This window comes from Saccostrea echinata, unplaced genomic scaffold (genome assembly GCF_033153115.1).
Source record: "Saccostrea echinata isolate AGI-Se365-2 ecotype Australia unplaced genomic scaffold, CSIRO_AGI_Sech_v1 ptg000022l, whole genome shotgun sequence".
In the NCBI taxonomy this organism is placed as follows: domain Eukaryota; kingdom Metazoa; phylum Mollusca; class Bivalvia; order Ostreida; family Ostreidae; genus Saccostrea; species Saccostrea echinata.
In genome coordinates, this window is record NW_026889771.1 from 13,609,788 (window position 1) to 13,628,219 (window position 18,432).

General features: G+C 33.8%; 1 long non-coding RNA gene across 1 annotated transcript; it reads right to left on the reverse strand.

Annotated features, from left to right (window-relative positions):
• Positions 1-989: 989 nt before the first annotated feature.
• LOC133190492 (uncharacterized) lies at positions 990-17,811 on the reverse strand. Its single transcript, XR_009721595.1, has 5 exons — positions 17,727-17,811; positions 12,137-12,283; positions 3,764-3,891; positions 3,566-3,668; positions 990-1,398 (listed from the first exon to the last, which is right to left on the reverse strand). It is a non-coding gene; the product is annotated as an uncharacterized LOC133190492 (long non-coding RNA).
• Positions 17,812-18,432: the final 621 nt, after the last annotated feature.

Genomic DNA, 18,432 nt, shown 5'->3' on the forward strand with positions numbered 1-18,432 from the left:
TAGTTGATAAACCATTTGAAATTTGCATTCACATGTTGATTAAAATAGACTATTAGATGTCTCTAGCAGGCGCGTAGAAAGGGGGGGGGATGCTGGATGCCTCCCCCCCCCCTTTTTGATGTTGTAAGGCACTGGAAAATTCCAGGATTTGGACAGTAAATCACCTTTTCTTTTTTGCTTGTCAGTTAATTTCGGGAAATCCCCCCCCCCACTTTTAGTCAGTTTGGGTTTTTTTCTTTTGAAACTGTTGCTACAGGCCTGCTCTAGATAACTCATGAAAACAAAGAGTCAAATAATAGTTTTTAACCTTTATTCCTTTGATCTAAAATTGACAGATTAACGAAATAAAAATATAGTACATGTACCAAAATTGAAAAATATTAAAGATTTTTTTTTTCTTGCCTTTTGCCACCACAGTACTTTTAAGGTCATATGCAATGTACATGCACTTTACAGTGAACCTTCCAACTGATAATTTTCAGAGAAAATATAATTTAAAATCATGATACCATTAGATGTTCTTTGACAAAAAAACAGCATACATTACATGTACATGTATCAGGAGTTTTGAAAAAAATATTAAATGACGAAAACCCTTGCATTTTTTAAAAGAAAAAATCCCCCCCCCCCCCCCCCAAAAAAAAAGTTTTATGTGGTACTTCCTCAAAATTTGATTCAGATAAGGTGTGCAAGCATTACCAGGTATCATAAAATTGCACAAATATCTTTCAATTACTGGATTTCTTAAATTATAGAGATAATCAGGAAGACTGTGGGCCAATGCTCACTAGTAATACCCCCGCTCTGATGTGAATATTCACTCATGAATCCCACAATATGGCATGCCTATTCATAGAGTGTTAAAATTTCAAGCATCTTTGATGATTAGTTGTTGAGAAAACTGCAACGAAAAATTGATACGGACAGACACACAGACAGACACACAAGGGTAAAACAGTATACCCCCTCTCCTTCAGAGTCAGGGGTATAATTATAACAAGTGTCACTTACTACTGCAAATGATCAATAAAAGATCTCTCATTACAAATTTTACCTGTTATTAATCTACAAAAATTTTCTTGATAAATATCCTTGGTAAATAATAATTTTTATATAATTTAACATCTACATCCCTACTGATAAAAATGCTTCCAGATATTGAAAGTTGCTATTCAAATTTATAATAAAGTTGTTGAATAAAATCCACATATGCCTGGTACTTGACAACAGATAGCTTGAAATGGACAAAGTCTTTTTCACATCCTCTGTTTCTCAAATACTTTTCCAAATTAAATAAATAACTTTTACTTTATAATTTTTATAGAGTACTGTAACTGAATGTCTTGAATTTAAACACTCTTTTTTGAAGTGTTTCTCTCAAAGGTTGGCAGCCTTGATCTGTAAAAAAAAAAAAAGAAAAGAAAAATCTCTATTAATCTCTAAAAATTAGAACAAACATAATTGAAAAATTTACTTTGCTATAAAGTAATTACAAAATAACTTACGCACATGTATAAAAAACAAATCCCCCTAAATGACACATTTCTTAACCGACATAAAATCTTAAATGAATGGAATCTTTGATAATGATGTTCAACACACTCAGTTGTCAAAGCTAAATTAAGCATCTAAGTTAAAAAAAACATAGGTAATCAAAGATTACAAAGCTCACCTCGACAAATGTTATCTACATGTAAGGCAAATTTCACATCATATTTTTTTCTAGTTAGGGTACATCCCAAGATCAATATCCATGCAAGTTTGGTTTAATTATAGACCTGCTCAAAAAACTTTTGACCTGTTTAGTAATCAAGAAAATTTTGGTCAGTTTCAACATCCAAAGCAAGTCTGGAAGTTTTCATCCTTAGATGCACCATCTATGCAAGTTTAATCATAACAGGCCATAATATTATATAGCTACTCCAAAAAAATTACCCTGGTCACTCATCTGGAAAATGTACGTCAGATTCAGAATCCAAAGCAGGTCTGGAATTGTCCATCCCTAAATACATCATCCATGCTAATTTGGTTAAAATATGGCTAAAATTCACTCATGTGGAAAATCTAGGTCAGATCCAGCATCCAAAGCAGGTTGGTTAGTGTACATCCCTAGATGCATCATCCATGAAAGTTTGGTCCAGGTAGGGCTTATAGTTACTTGGGAACAGGACTACTCCTAAATCTAAACCTGGTCTCACATGTGGAAAATCTAGGTCAGATCCAGCATCCGAAGCAAGTTTGGTAGTGTCCATCCCTGGATGCATCATCCATGCAAGTTTGGTCCAGGTAGGGCTTATAGTTACTTAGGAAAGGACCTGCTCCTAAAACTTTAACCTGGTCACTCATCTGGAAAATCTAGGTCAGATCCAGCATCCGAAGCAAGTTTGGTAGTGTCCATCCCTAGATGCATCATCCATGTAAGTTTGGTCCAAGTAGGGCTTATAGTTACTTGGGAATGGACCTGCTTCAAAAACTTTAACCTGGTCACTCATCTGGAAAATACAGGTCAGATCCAGCATCCGAAGCAAGTGTGGTAGTGTCCATCCCTAGATGCATCATCCATGCAAGTTTGGTCCAGGTAGGGCTTATAGTTACTTGGGAATGGACCTGCTCCTCAAACTTTAACCTGGTCACTCATCTGGAAAATACAGGTCAGATCCAGCATCCGAAGCAAGTTTGGTAGTGTCCATCCCTAGATGCATCATCCATGCAAGTTTGGTCCTGGTAGGGCTTATGGTTAATTGGGAATGGACCTGCTCCTAAAACTTTAACCTGGTCACTCATCTGGAAAATCTAGGTCAGATCCAGCATCCGAAGCAAGTTTGGTAGTGTCCATCCCTAGATGCATCATCCATGCAAGTTTGGTCCAGGTAGGGCTTATAGTTACTTGGGAATGGGACTTGCTCCTAAAACTTTAACCTGGTCACTCATCTGGAAAATCTAGGTCAGATCCAGCATCCGAAGCAAGTTTGGTAGTGTCCATCCCTAGATGCATCATCCATGCAAGTTTGGTCCAGGTAGGGCTTATAGTTACTTGGGAATGGGACTTGCTCCTAAAACTTTAACCGAGACGCCGACGCTAATGCCGACGCCGGGGTATAGCATAAGCTCATCTCGACTTCGTCGAGGTGAGCTAAAAAATAAAGGCTTAAATAGTACATGCAGGATCATATGATCCTGTCCACAAGTTTCGATGAACTAATTAAAGTAGACGTTAACATTCAGTTGAAGTTACCCCAACATATTTACATATTTTTTAAAATCAAGAACACAGTCAATGTCAGCTGTTTAACATAGAGAAATAAAATTGTTTATCTAGATGCACCCTCTTTCTTCTCTTATGCAGATTTTCCTTATATATATGCATACAAGTTATTAATCCTAAAACACTTTTTGACCCGAGAACAGCTGCAAGATAATTTTCAATAGGTTGCTTCCCCTTATGTGCATGTGCTCCTTTTCACGAAGTTTCTTTACTTAAATTTCTCAAGATTTTTCAGATTAATTTTTTGGTTAACAAATAGTACTGTGTCATACAAAACTCACAACTCCTCTCATATTTTACCTTATCTTCCTTTTGTTAACAAAATCCACTTTTCCAACATCTCTCTCTGCAGTGAGTCTATCATTAAGTCATTAACTTGTCTTGCTCCAATACAAAAGTTTTCCTACACAACATGTATATAAAAAAATAACAATCATCAATGTAAGTTGATATGATAATATTAAATGTACATAATTTATTGAAAAAAATGATTCTAACCTGGACAACTTTTAGCTTGGTTGGTTTTGTTATCATCTTTGTTGGCATAATGTAATCTGAACTTTCTAATTTACCCTTCTATCAAGTGGCTATAGTTGCTCGACACATACATATTTTTTATCCATTTCCTGAAAAAATAAAATTCTAATTTACTATGTGTATTAAAATGTTATTCCTTTTAAAAAGAAACTTACACTAGTGATTCAGGGGACCTAGGTTCAAATCCTGGTTTGGTCCATCCCATATTTATTTGGTGCCATTGATCACCCCTCGACTTGCAGGTAAAAGGCTTGCCAGGGGTAAGAAGAACTTGAGTTGTGTCTTCAAGGGCAAATACAATTTAAGGAGGGAGGAATATGGCGATCACGCAGGCTTGATCACCATTGCCAGATCACTCAGTTAATAAACATGCTAAAGCACCTGATTAGTGATTCAGAGGGCTGGGTTCAAATCCTGTTCTTGCTTATTGCATTTTCCTATTACACACCTAATGTCAATGGCAGAGAAATTCAAGAACTTTCCTGTCATTTATAAACAAATATTTTGGTGACTAATTGTCGAGTTCAGCTATATGGTACATGTTAAATTTAACTTTTTACCTCAAAAGCTAAGAACATACAAATTACAGTTTTCTTAGAGACTGTAGGCAATCTGGATACATTTCCTTTGTCTGACATGGAAATAAACTCCCATATTCATGACAGGTTTTCTTAATTTTTCATTGAAAATAACAGCCTAAAATATGATTTTTTTAATCTTGTTTACCTAAGAGTTATGCTCCAATACACCTTATTTGACCAAGTTATAGTCATTAAAGGAATCTATTTCTCAAATTAAAGAAATTGTAGGCTCCTTTCATTTACTAATTCTTGACCTTAATTAAGAAAAAACTGCAACAAATATGTTTCAAAAATTGACAGAAAAAGCGACATCAGCCATCCGTATGGAACAGCGTCCAATCATAAAATTATGTATTATCTAAAATATGGTTGAAACGATGTCAGAGACAAACTAATTATTCAAACATCTAAAAATTATTAGAATATATTTAGGTCATTGAGTTGAAATTGGTATATAATATATGATTTTTCAAAGGAGAGTACAATTTCAAAGACAGTACAAAAAGTGGAAAACTACAATTACTGCTATTTGATGAAAATAGCATAGCTCTATTCATGACATGATTGTATAATAGTGTTGTACTTTGCATGCACTATGCCTATATAGTAGTCAGGCATAGTGCATGCAAGGTACAACACTACTGTTATTATTATGCTGACTGTTGTATAAAAACGACAATATTATCTCCATTTCCAATGTTTCATCACCTCTTACATTCATATTAGTACACCCCTATTATGATGTCATGTTGTGCTACATGTACATCATAATCTTTTTTCTTTAATTTTGAATGTTCCATGTACAGATACATGAAGTTTCAGAGAATTTTAGTTGAGTGAAGGGGAAAAAATTGCAAGAAACTATTTTAGAAAATTATTTTATTTTTTTTCTTTAAGTGTAAAATATTTGAAACTAAGTTTTAGGGTTGGATACCGGTACTCGGTACCAATACCGTACCGAATAGTTACTTAAAAAATACCGGTAAAATACCGTTTCATTTAATACCGGTACTAATAACGGTACTTCTTAATCTTTAAAACATTTAAATACATTCAATTTGATTTATAAAAAAAAAAACAATTCCAAACTTGCAATCGAATTCTCCGCTCATTGAAAGGGTAGGCTAATTACATGTAACGAAATGGATTCTTAGAATGATACTTACTTTCAACTGCCGATATTCGAGATAAATCAATACGTATATTTTTTTTAAAAAGAAAAAAAATCAAAATACATTCACATGAATCTTATTTTAATTTTACAAATAAAAACTGATAATAAATGTAAATTAAAATGGCAAAATGTCCCAAAAAATGTGATCTATCTATTATCTAATGTTTCGTCATTTAGTGCGACCAAACAAAAGGGGTCTTGGCAACCGGGTGAAGCAGTCAGCCGATTTATGCAAATTAATTTGTTTGAGATTCAATTGATTTGTTTTGTTGATTATTATTGAAAGGTTGAAATGAAATGTTTGTAATTTGAATATTAGGAATATCTATTGTTATCTCTTAATTAAAAGCATAGTTTATATTAGCTCATTTTAGATTATATCATTGAAAGGTTAGTGAATGGTGAAAACACATTTGTTATAAAATGAACCCTCATTCTCATTCATCAATGCATAGTACCGTACCGTTAAAAATACCATATCGTTTCAAAAATACCGGTATGGTATTGTACCGTTTCATTCTTAACGGTATCCAACCCTACTAAGTTTATATATATTATAATACAGTGCTTTAGATAATGGCGTCTGTGGTGTAATCGGTAGCGAGTCAGACTGACGATTTCGGGGTCGTGAGTTCGATCCATGGCGTGGGCGCTGTTGGATTTTCTTCAGAAAAAGAAGCCATGCACTAGCTATTTTGGCATAGTATGCTTACGATATATAATTCCTTAGAACACTATGCGAAAATAGTTGGGTATTGATTACATAGAGACAAACTGACAGGAAGCATAATAATATGTAATAAATAAAACACAACATCAGACTGGGCTCTGCAGCTATATACAGGAAGTGTGCATACTGATGACACTCTTAAATTATCATTTATTGAATTTTAAAAATTTACTCCATTATGGTCTATATGTAAATATCACACACACACTAGCAGTGTGGCTAAACCATGAAAAAATTGTGTGTGCACCACAAATACTTGATAATCATAGGTAATAAGAGATAACAGAGCTCACCTCAACGAATGTTGTCTTTAAGTAAGGCAAAGTCCCACACTAAACTAATAATCTAGAAGTCTGCATCCCTAGATGTAACATTTATGCAATTTTAGTCTATTAGGGCTTGCAGTTACTTGGGAATGGGCTTACCTAAAAAATTTAAACTAGTCACTCATCCAAAAATGTAAGTCAAATCCACCATCTGAAGCAAGTTTGAGAGTGTTTATCCCATGATGCATCATCATGCAAGTTTGGTCCAGATAGCCCTTATAATTTCTTGGTAATGGACCTGCTAAAAATCTTTAAACCTGGTCACTTATCTGGAAAATGTACGTCAGATCCAGCATCTGAAGCAAGTCCAGTAGTGTGCATCCTTAGATACATCATCCATGCAAGTTTGGTTAATACCAGGCTTATAGTTACTATGAAATGAAATCTGCTCCAAAAACTTTTAACCTGGTCACTCATCCAGAAGGAAAATGTAGGTCATATTCAGCATCTAAAGGAAGTCAAGTATAGTGTGCATCCTATGATGTATCATTCGTACAAGTTTGTTCAACCTAGGGCTTATAGTTACTTGGAAATGAAACCTGCTCCAAAAAATTTTATACTGGTCACTCATCTGGAAAATGTAGGTCATATTCAGCATCTGAAGCAAGTCACGTAGTGTGCATCCTAAGATGTATCATTCGTACAAGTTTGGTCAATATAGGGCTTATAGTTACTTGGAAATGAAACCTGCTCAAAAAACTTTAATCTAGTCACTCATCTCTAAAATGTAGGTCAGATCCAGCAATTGAAGCAGGTCTGGTAGTGTGCATCCTTATATGTATTATCCATGCAAGTTTGGTCAATATTATAGGGCTTATAGTTACTTGGAAATAGGGTTGGATACCGTTAAGGATGAAACGGTACGATACCATACCGGTATTTTTAGAACGATACGGTATTTTTAACCATAAGGTACTATACCTCGATAAATGAGAATAAGGGCTCATTTTGTAACAAATGTGCTTTCATCAATCTTCAACCATTCAATGTTATAATCTAAAATGAGCATATAAACTATGTTATATTTCAGTCTTTTAATAAATCATCAACAAAACAAATAAATTGAATCTCAAACAAATCAATTTAACTAGATACAGCTGACTGCTTCACCCGGTTGCCACTTGCCAGGACCCATTTTGTTTGGTCGCACTAAACGACGAAACATTAAAAATGGATATAGATGCACATCACATTTTTGCGACATTTTGCATTTTTTATTTACAATTATTATTAGTTTTTTATAAATAAAATTAAAACACCATTAATGTGAATGTTTTTTTTTATTTTTAAATATACGTATTGATTTACCCTGAATATCAGCAGTCAAAAGGAAGTATCGTACTAAGCATCCATTTCTTTAATTAGCCTACCCTTTCAATGCGCGGAGAATTTTATTTTAGCGAGTCTGGAATCTCTTTTTTAAAAATCATTTTGAATGTATTAAAATGTTTCAAAGACTGAGAAATACCGTTATTAGTACCGGTATTAAATGAAACGGTATTTTACCGGTATTTTTGAAGTAACTATTCGGTTCGGTATTGGTACCGAGTACCGGTATCCAACCCTACTTGGATATGCTCCCTTTAGCTGAATTTGCAGCATCTGAAACCTTGACTGGTACAATGAAACATACTAGAAGCATCCTTCATGCATCTCTGATTAATATAGGGCATACATGTAGAAGTACAGTTGACCTTCTGTATTTCGAACACGAATATATCTCGAATACCATGGATATGTCGAAGTCATATTTTGAAGTCCCATCTGCTTATTCCTTACTAAGTATTTTACCCTGAATATCTTAAATCCTCGGTTATTTCAAAGTATTTTCTTTGTCCCTTTGAGTTCGACATAACGAGGTTTGACTGTACTTGAAAAGAAATCTGCTCCAAAAACTTTAACCTGGGATGCGGACGCCTGCACTGATGGTATTACATGAACTCCCCAACTTCGTTGAGGTGAGCTAAAAATTCAAAATCCATATTCTTGACGTTATCATGAAACTAACTTAATGTCATACTGGGCTGTGCAGCTTGTATATACAATCTATTCACACCTATAATTTTTGTAAAATAGTGTATATTGTTTAATTTTTATATATTTACTAAATCATGGTCTATATCAAAATTATGTTGTATACACTTGGCAGTGTGGTCAATATCAAGAAAATTATGGCATTTGTCTAAGAACTTTCTGGACAACCCTCATACAAGTACTCTTTTAACTCAAAAATCTTTATTAAGGTCATGAAATACTGAATTTTCATCTAGAATGTCACATTGATCTGCAAAACTCAAAGGAAAAAATTTGGTGGAACAATTTGTTGAATGAAAATGTATCAAACAAAAATCTAGCATAAACCCATTATTAAGGTGACCAGAGATATATGTATGATCCTTGAAATTTAAAATCTTTATTAAGGTGACCAGGTATTCAGGGTTGTCCATAAGAACTGAAATAGAAAGAGGACATTTTAAAAGTGAAAGGTTATCTTGGATTCCTCTGCTAGTGAGGGTTGAGGGGGCAATGCCAGAATAACTGGGGGATTATGTCAATACAAGTGGGGAATTTACCTGGCCCCTGAATCTTGAGCACAACCGTGGGTATTCTGCATTTAAGCAACATGTTTCCTCACTATTCCTTAACATTGAAGAATAAAACATCCTTATAAATCAAAAATCTAGCTTACATGCATTAACCCATCATTAAGGGGACCAGAGATATATGCATGATTCTTGAACTTTAAAATCTTTATTAAGGTGACCAGGTATTCAGGGTTGTCCATAAGAACTGAAATAGGAAGTGGACATTTTAAAAGTAGAAGGGTGTCTTGGATTCCTCCTCTAGTGGGGTTTGAGGAAGAAATGCCAGAATGACAGTGGGATTAAGTCATTACAGACGGGGAATTTCCCTGGCCCCCGCGTCTTGAGCACAACCTTGGATATTCTACATTTAAAAATGTAAAACATTAATCAATTACATTTAAGCAACGTTTCCTCACTTTTTCTTAAAACTGATGAATAAATTAATCCTATAAATCAAAAATCTAGCTTACATGCATGAAACTTTCATTAAAGCTGACATGAATTCTTAAAAGCGCAACATTTGCATCAATGTACGACTTGTTTCATACCAACTAGCCATATTCTGCCACATTTCTTTCAGATACCTTGTCTTATTGTAACAATGTATACCCCAATGCCCTCGTTACACTTGAGTGAGTTTTTGGTTTGGCTATCGACGCGTGCACATCTCCGATAGTAAAGTATCTTGGAACACACGAATTGATGAAAACATTTCAAAACCATAGCAGATAAAAACAGTCATAAAGATATTTATAAGTATCGTTTTGAATAATATAAATGCAAGTTTGGAAGAAAAAAACATAGTTGTGCATGTTCTTTAAAAGCATGCCAATATACAGATATATAGCATAATTGACTTGGAATAATTCACAGTAAAACTTGTACAAACAATCTGCAATTATCTATTGTAAGAATGGAACAAACAACCAGCGTATTTGATATGTATGTCCATATGCAAATATAATGATGCATACCGAGAGAACGTGTCGAACGCTGTAAACTTATTCATACCTCCAAGATAGACCACTGTACTCGTTCGAAGATGTGCACATGCCGAGTGATTTACGCCTTGTATTTCATTGAAATATGCAACACAGAAAAGTAATAAACTCTATAAATACTCAACAGTAAACACGTTGTCATGTCATCATACAGCCTACCACTTTACCTGAAAAATCTTAGACAAGCTAAAAAAAATGCTCTGGAAAAATGGGAGGGGGCAACCCCAATCCACGCGTTCTACAGGCCTGTCTTTTATGGTTAATTTTGTAACTAAAGGATTTTTTTAAAGAATGGCTGGCTCTCCCCACTCTCATCCAACGATACTGTATTGTATACTCAAATATTTTTCTTCCAAAAATGATAGTATGAATGGAATCCGTCCTCCCCCTGACTACGGATATTTTTCAATCCCTGTTTTCCTTCTTCATTTTTTCCATAAGTATTTTGGTATTTTTCTGCATCCCTCCCAATTTTTAAGTGCCTAAAGTTTTTTTAAGTTTTTTTTGGCTTATCAATCATTTTACTACCCCCCGCTCCCCATCGCATATACACATTTTGAGAAATGGTGCTACGTGCCTGTTTTATATGTATGTATAGGAAGCCTTTCCAGGTTGAAAATTTTCCCTAGATAATATAAAATTTGATACCTATACAATTTCTTGTATTTTAAGAGAATCTGTAAGGATTACTTGAAACCCTAACTGCAAAATTGTGGATAAATATTTTTTTGCATTTTCATACAAGTATACACACACACACACACTCTCTCTCTCTCTCTCTCGTGTAAGCATACGTAAGAGCAATAAAGCGTATAAAATCTGATGAACTACAAGCAAGTTAAAATCATTGGAAATGCTTTACAAGGGCAGATCAAGGAATTTTTCCGGAGGTGGGTGGATCAAACCTGCTGAAAAAAAATGTCTCATTTTTTGACCAGCCAAAAAATAAACAAACAAAAATAAAACAAAAAGCAAACAACACACCTAAATACCCAAAAGGGGAACTAAACAATTGTGAAAACTATATTTCATGGAAATGGAAACTGTGCACCATTCTCACGAACTTTCCAGAGGGAACAAAGTCATTTTTTTGTTATTTTATACCTATTATAAAAATTCTTAGACAAGAAGAAAACAATAAACAATATTAAAATTTAAAAAAAAAAAAACTTTGGGGGGAGGGGGAACTCTCAGAGGCACATTACTTTCATATAATTATATACTAAAAGTGTAATACATGTACTTACTCAGCTTCAATTTAAACAAAAACATGTACTGTAGATTATTTTATATACACATAATTATGTCTGTTCTTGTTGGTAATTGTATCAATCATACTTGTCATTTGTGATGGCTGAAAGGGCCCCGATTTGAAAATAATCTATGTACAGAAACAAATTGTTCAGTGTGTGTAAATTTACGATATATTAGTTTTAGTTTTTTATCTAAAACAGTTGAAGCCAGTTCATTGTACGTATTTAAATATATTTGATCAAGGAAAATCTGAATTTTTTCCGACGTTTGTTTAAAATATATTGAAGAATGTATTATACATATTCCACCCCCATCCCCCTCCTTTCATTTTCTTTAAAAGATGTAAGATCCGTAACAAGAATGTATGTAATGAATTGACGCTTAGAGCAAAGTGATTTTTATTCCCTGTGACTTTAAAATATATTGTAAACTTAATGGATATAATGAATTACACTTATAATGAAGCAAAATTCTCCATCCCTGGCACTTCGTTATAAGCATGTTTTACTGTAATTCTTACAAAATTTTGTGATTAAATATCAGGAAAAAGATGACTTTTGGTCACAAAACTCACCTGAATGGGATTGCATGCATAATTTTATTTTAAATTTCTTCAACACTAAATATTCTAATGGTTAAATTTCATCAAACAAACAGCCCTAGGAATCAACACTTTAAATTACCTCAATTAAACACCAAATCATCCTTCCATTCTCATAGTTGTACAACACTTCTTCTTCATGTAAGTCCTTTCTTGTCAGCATGTATATGCAACTGTTTTCTTTTACCAAAACTTTTAATTCGATCCATTTCATTTTCATTGTTGACATCTGTAGGGAAATAAAAGTTTCATAATTACATGTATTTTAATCAAACTCAAAAGTACCTCTCTTAACAGATTATTAATCACTCTAAAATCTAAATGTTTTCTTTAACATGAAAATAAGTCATAACAAACACATTTTTAAAATATTTTAATCTGTAATCTACTGTAGTAGAAAAGGAATGTATAAAGAAAATAAAAGGTTGGAATCAAACTAAGGACACCTGTTTCACAAGTCAATTGTTCTAACCACTGAACTATCAAGGCTGATTCATATAGTCTAAACTACTATTTTGTTCACTCCTTCAACAGTCTTTGATCTCAAAGACACGTAACAAGTTCACCTATCTGGAATTAATCACAAGCCCCGACCCCCACCCCCCATCACACCTTTGTTCGAATTAAAGGAAGCTTTAAACACTGCTCACTGAAGAGTTCTACATTTAGTATAGGTATCTCTCAATACCTCAAAGTATGCAGGACTGCAATCATGTGTTGTGGGTTTGTGTTCAGTAAAGTGTGCAGAGTTATGCCTAGGTCACATTTAAGCCGATGGTCAGGCAAATCAAATTTTTGTCGTATCGTCGGCTTAAAAACATGATCAGCCAACAGTAGTATTGAGCGACGTGGAGTAGTCACATTAATTCCTAAGAACACTGATAATTTTCAAAAATTAGATAATTCTAAGTTGGCCAACAGTCGCCCAATCATCGTTCACTAAGCCACAGTTTGATTTTCACCATCAGCCAACATTTACAAAAACCCAATTCCAATAATGTTGACCCATCAACGACCGACTTTAAGAACTGTCTACCAATGTTCGGATGATGATTGAAGGTTGGTCAACAGACTATTGCACGACTGCTTCAATTGAAGGAATCGGCCACCAACGCAGAGAAAATTATAACATGGCCCAACAGACACAAAACTGGTAGGCTGACAAGGAAAGAGGTCAAAATCGGGCAAGACAATGGCAGATGAACAGATGACTGTTGCCTGAAGAAGGTATTTTTGCCTCAAAAACTGTCGCCCGTTGATCTTTTTTGGAAAGTGACTGGGGTTTTTGAAAACATGTAAACATTAAAACATAGACACTTCGAGGTATTGAGAGTAAATAACAACAAATTATGCATATCAAGACTGCATTTTGACTTAGAGGGATCATGGATTTCTGAATCAAGAGACTGAGAGTTCAAGAGATCAAACGTAAATTTGCTTAGTTATATAAGTAAAAATATCTTTGTAGTCACCTTTTCATCACCTGAAAAATTGGAATTTCCCTGTTAATTAACTACCATTTTGCTTTCTTCTTTGTTTCGTTCAAAATTCATTTAATTTTCCCTTTTTTCTCACCATTTTTGCAATGAGGTCAGTCATATTTGTTAAAGGATTTTGTCTCTAATACAAGGAGTAACTCTATATCTGTATCTACATAACCACAATTCAGATCATAATAGAATTTGGCATACATATTACATTTAAATCTTTACATTTTGCTGCATGTTTATGACATCATGGTATGAAAATGAAGTCAATATATTGATGACTTGTGTCAAAACCTGAAGTCTCTGATGAGACTGTAGCTCTTCTGGTTTGTACTTTAACAATTTTTTTTTAAAATAAATAATTTTTAATTAGACAATTTCAATATTATTGTGTGTGTTAATTAATTTAACATGTTATAATGAATATTGGACCATAATCTGTCGTTGTAAGCTGGCAACACAGAGAAGAGTAATTCGAAATGCAAGTCATGTACACTAAACGAAAGAGGGTCCTGAATAAGTCCCATGCATCTCGTTATATCCGGAGTCCACTGTACTGGGTTTCTGGTCTTTGTTATCAAATAAATTTTTGTTTTGTAATACAGAGGAATATGAATAGCAAGTTTATTTATTACAGATCCATTGGACCAACCATATTTTCATTAATTTTGGGGATAAATGACTATTGGGAAAATTAACACATTCAATTGGGAAGAAAGGTACCTCTTTTGAATTAGGAATTGGGCCTTTGAATGGCCCTAATTATAGACAATCGAGAGCCCTAAGGCATCCAGGTGTGGTTCCCTGACAGCTTGGCGAAACAAATTGAATAACTATCCTACTTCCCCCCTCCCCCCCCCCTTGGGATCCCTAATTCTAAATGTTATATGCAAAGCCAGCTGTTATAATACTGCTAATTTCTTTTCCAAAACTTTTGTTTTACCATTACTTTCATCACCATGTCTCAAAGAAAAATCCAAAAAATTTCAAGAGTGAGAAAAATAAAAATTCTTTCCGATGGTCATGAACATACACCTGCCTACCAGTACATAGCTATAAACATGTGGTAAGCACTTTTTATGGCTGTAATGTATTACCAAACATTTTCTAATGTAGTAGGTTATCATTACAGAAAAAGTTAAAACCTGCAGTTTTTAACACACTGAAATTGGATTCCACGTAAAAATACTAATTACAGTTTGTGTACACAATGTGGCATGAATATCTCATGCAGAAAGACGATGGGATAAGTTAGATACGCTTCATTGCATATGATACCTGTGAAATTGATTTGAAACTGCACTTCTTTGTCAACTTATTTAGTACATACTTGTCTTGTTTAAGGTAGTTCTATACTCAGCCCTAAATGGGCTCAATATTGAAAAATCTGCTTTTATAAGATAGACATATATCCCAGCAATGGAAAAGCAGAAGAAAAATTATATGTCAACATGTTTATTTTTCTGCTATGGCCTCTCAGACTATATACCCCGAAATGTAGAATACTGAAAATGTACCTATCCACGATTTTGTCTATATATCAGAATTAAAATCTAAACAGTCAACTTAAATACACAGAATAGAATAGAAAAATTTTAAGGAACCATATTTAATCATTGTTTTGCGTGAATTATTTTAAATATGTGCACTTTGTTAGGCTAACGTATCAAAATTTAGTACGAGAAAATATGCTTCACAGGTCAGTCTCCGTCTTTTTTAAATATTTTTATGGACTCAATCTTCAAAAATTTGCTTTCTTTTTACTAAATAACATCTAAGAAAAAGAATAAGCTAAAAAAAATTATATGTTGACACATTATTTCATGATATGGGCTCTGAACTAAAGGTACCCCCATGAAATTTCTCTTCCAAAAAAAAGATATTGCCACATTTTACTATAATACAGTTAAAGTTTGAGTGTACATTTGTATTTACAAAGTTGTACATATTTAAAACAATAATAATACACACCAATATCTATTGTCCCTAAAATTTATCTTGTGTTACATTAAAAAACACTTGTCAGTAAATTAGAGACAATGAATCAGAACGTGATTGATGATCTGGTTAAAGAAGTAAGTGTGCTGCAAGTGAATCAACTATTTTCATATACTAGTATTCTAAAGATAATTTTGATTTTTGTGATTAAATGTGATGGGTTTGCGGGGGGGGGGGGGGGGGGGGGTATGGGTCTTATGTAATAAGTATTATTCAAGATAAATTTGCAATGTTTGAAATAATAAAACTTGTCACTGTCAAATCATAGCAACTCCTTTTCTTGCGAACTATCAGTGTTACGGTAGCTTCAACTTGTCCGCTGACAATAGTCTGTCTGTCGCATTGATTTGATATTTGTAGCATACTCGTCCATGTTATCGGCATATTCTCTTCTACAGAAAAGTCATTTATATTATATCTTTATTACCTTATCGTCTTTCTGTCAACCGACCGAAAGTATTTTCCAGCCTTCCCTTTTTTTTTTTTTTAAATTAATTTCTCCTTAAACAGAAACTGTATAAGCAATGTTTGTAAGTTTGTTGACGCGACCAACTCAGAACAAAATTGTTACCGGATATTTAAAACGCCAAGTAAAAGTCAAACCAATATAGTTAAAAAATCACACCTCGGAAATAAGAAGTGTGGTTCCGGTTTTACTATCCGTTAGTGACGTAGTGCGAGTATTGGTCTACTTTAATGACATTGTTACATAATTTAGCTAATAAAAAAGAAATATCACCTCTTTACTTGACTACTGACGACATATTTATTATTTATTTGGTACATTATCAGGTCTGGACGATTTCCAAATATGGAAGTCAAGAACGATAACTGAAAGTTGCCATAAATATACATCATATACATGTAAATATTTTTCTGCCCAATCAGAACACAGCATTTTTACACATCCCAAAACATTTCAAAGGGGTTAAAGTTAAAACTGAATATGTATCCAATAATCCACCATCTGCGCTCACCCAACGGTGAAACATGTACTGTTAACATAAAGGGGTTTATCTAGGTCTTTAAATCAAGAGCCTGGGCTTTTCTATTTGGAAAAAATAGCAAAATTTGGTTGTTATTAGCAGCAGGGACCTATATACTGTTAGTAAATAGGTCCCTGTTAGCAGATTAGAGAAAATATCATATTTAACATTTTTTTCTAAATGAAATTTAGTTTTTCTTCATTTGCAAAGTATTCATTGACTTATTTTACATTCAGTTAATCAGTTTATGGAGCATGCCTTTTAAATTTTTTTTAGCATCATTCCTGTTACATGTATACATGTTCAGGGCTAGACAAATAGCATTGCCCGACACCTGGGACAACCAATTTCGTTTGGCGGGCAAGTTATTTGATAACTGGTACCTGCCTGTGGACAAGTGTTTTTCCAGTTAACAAAAAATCCTATACTCAAATGTTGTTTTGTTTTACCGCTGTTAAAATATAATGAATCATAGCAGAACATCTGTTTTCGATGCAGTTGACCGCTACATCAAACACTCAGTAGGAACTCCTCTAGAATTGCCCATTCATGTTTTGATAAAATATGCATGAGAAGTAGAACACGGCAGGTATCAATGTCATGTCAAAAAAGTTGAAGAGGGTTTTGGACCTTTCTATTCTCAAAATGTAGAATTCATGCCGTGAATACACGATACAAACAAATGTGGCTGTTATTAAATTGGAGGTGTTGACTGGCGAACACACACAGTCATGAAGTTGAACCCTTAATTGACATTCAGGAGTGTTTTTCATAACACAATAATGTAGATACAGGTGTATTATTTTCATTTTAAAAATACAGAGAAATGAATAAGTACATGTTTATGTATATATATTGACATGTACATGTATTTAAAATTTTAAGTTTAATAATCATTGTTCAGCGCAGACGCGAGGAAGTCTCCCTAGAATTAGAAATTTCCCCTTAATTTCTCCATGGGAGATTTGTGATTTTGGGTCAAGGTTGGTCCTAAATGTTAATGATAATATTTTATTTTTGTGTTATTTAAGGAAAAGGTGGGACAAGCATATTTTTTGATAGGACAAGTAATTTTACGATGGTAACCTGTCCGAAGGCAAGTACTGACAAATTCTATTTGTCTACCCCTGATGTTACTGAGTTCGACGGACATTATTTTAACCATACTTGTTTGTTTCGATTGTCTTGTGTGAGTTCTTACGTCCACTGTTCTTGGCAACTTAGCCCATCTTCCCGTTTCTGACCACTCCATATTGACTTCGGTACAAATTATGAGAGCAATGAATTCCTAGTAACTTACCCAAATCTTTGCATTTAGGCGCCATATTGAGGACATTAAGAATTTCGAACCCGATCTAAATTCAACGGATTTCTCTAAAATCCATATCTTCTAAGTAATTTTTAATAAAATTTTTAACTCCTTCAAATTTTCATTAATCATATAAATCACATTTTCCCCATTATTTTAAGTACAACTGGAAGTACATGTTTCTCATTTATTCCTTGTAAATAAAATTTCACATCAAATATTTATCTTTCAAATTGTTTAACTTTGTGTTGCTGGAATTCAGTTGAACCTGACTATCCTAAGAGCAGACTATTATCCCCTCTTAGGGTAGCAGTAGAGTAGAATAGAGGGCCATAGGAACAGAGAAGTAGTAATGGTGGGGAATGTTGGACGCAAGCGCCCCCCCCCCCCTTGAAGAAACACTCAAAAATATCATTTTTGAAACAGAGTAAATCATTATTCATTTGTTTAAAGTAACACTGCCAGATTTTCTTTATTTTATATGTGAAAAATGACTTCAAGGATGCACGAGAACCCACCAAAATGTATAATCATTTATTAATGATTTTAATTTAAGGATTGCACAGGATTGAGTCCTGGAAAAATCGTGTGAGTGGCA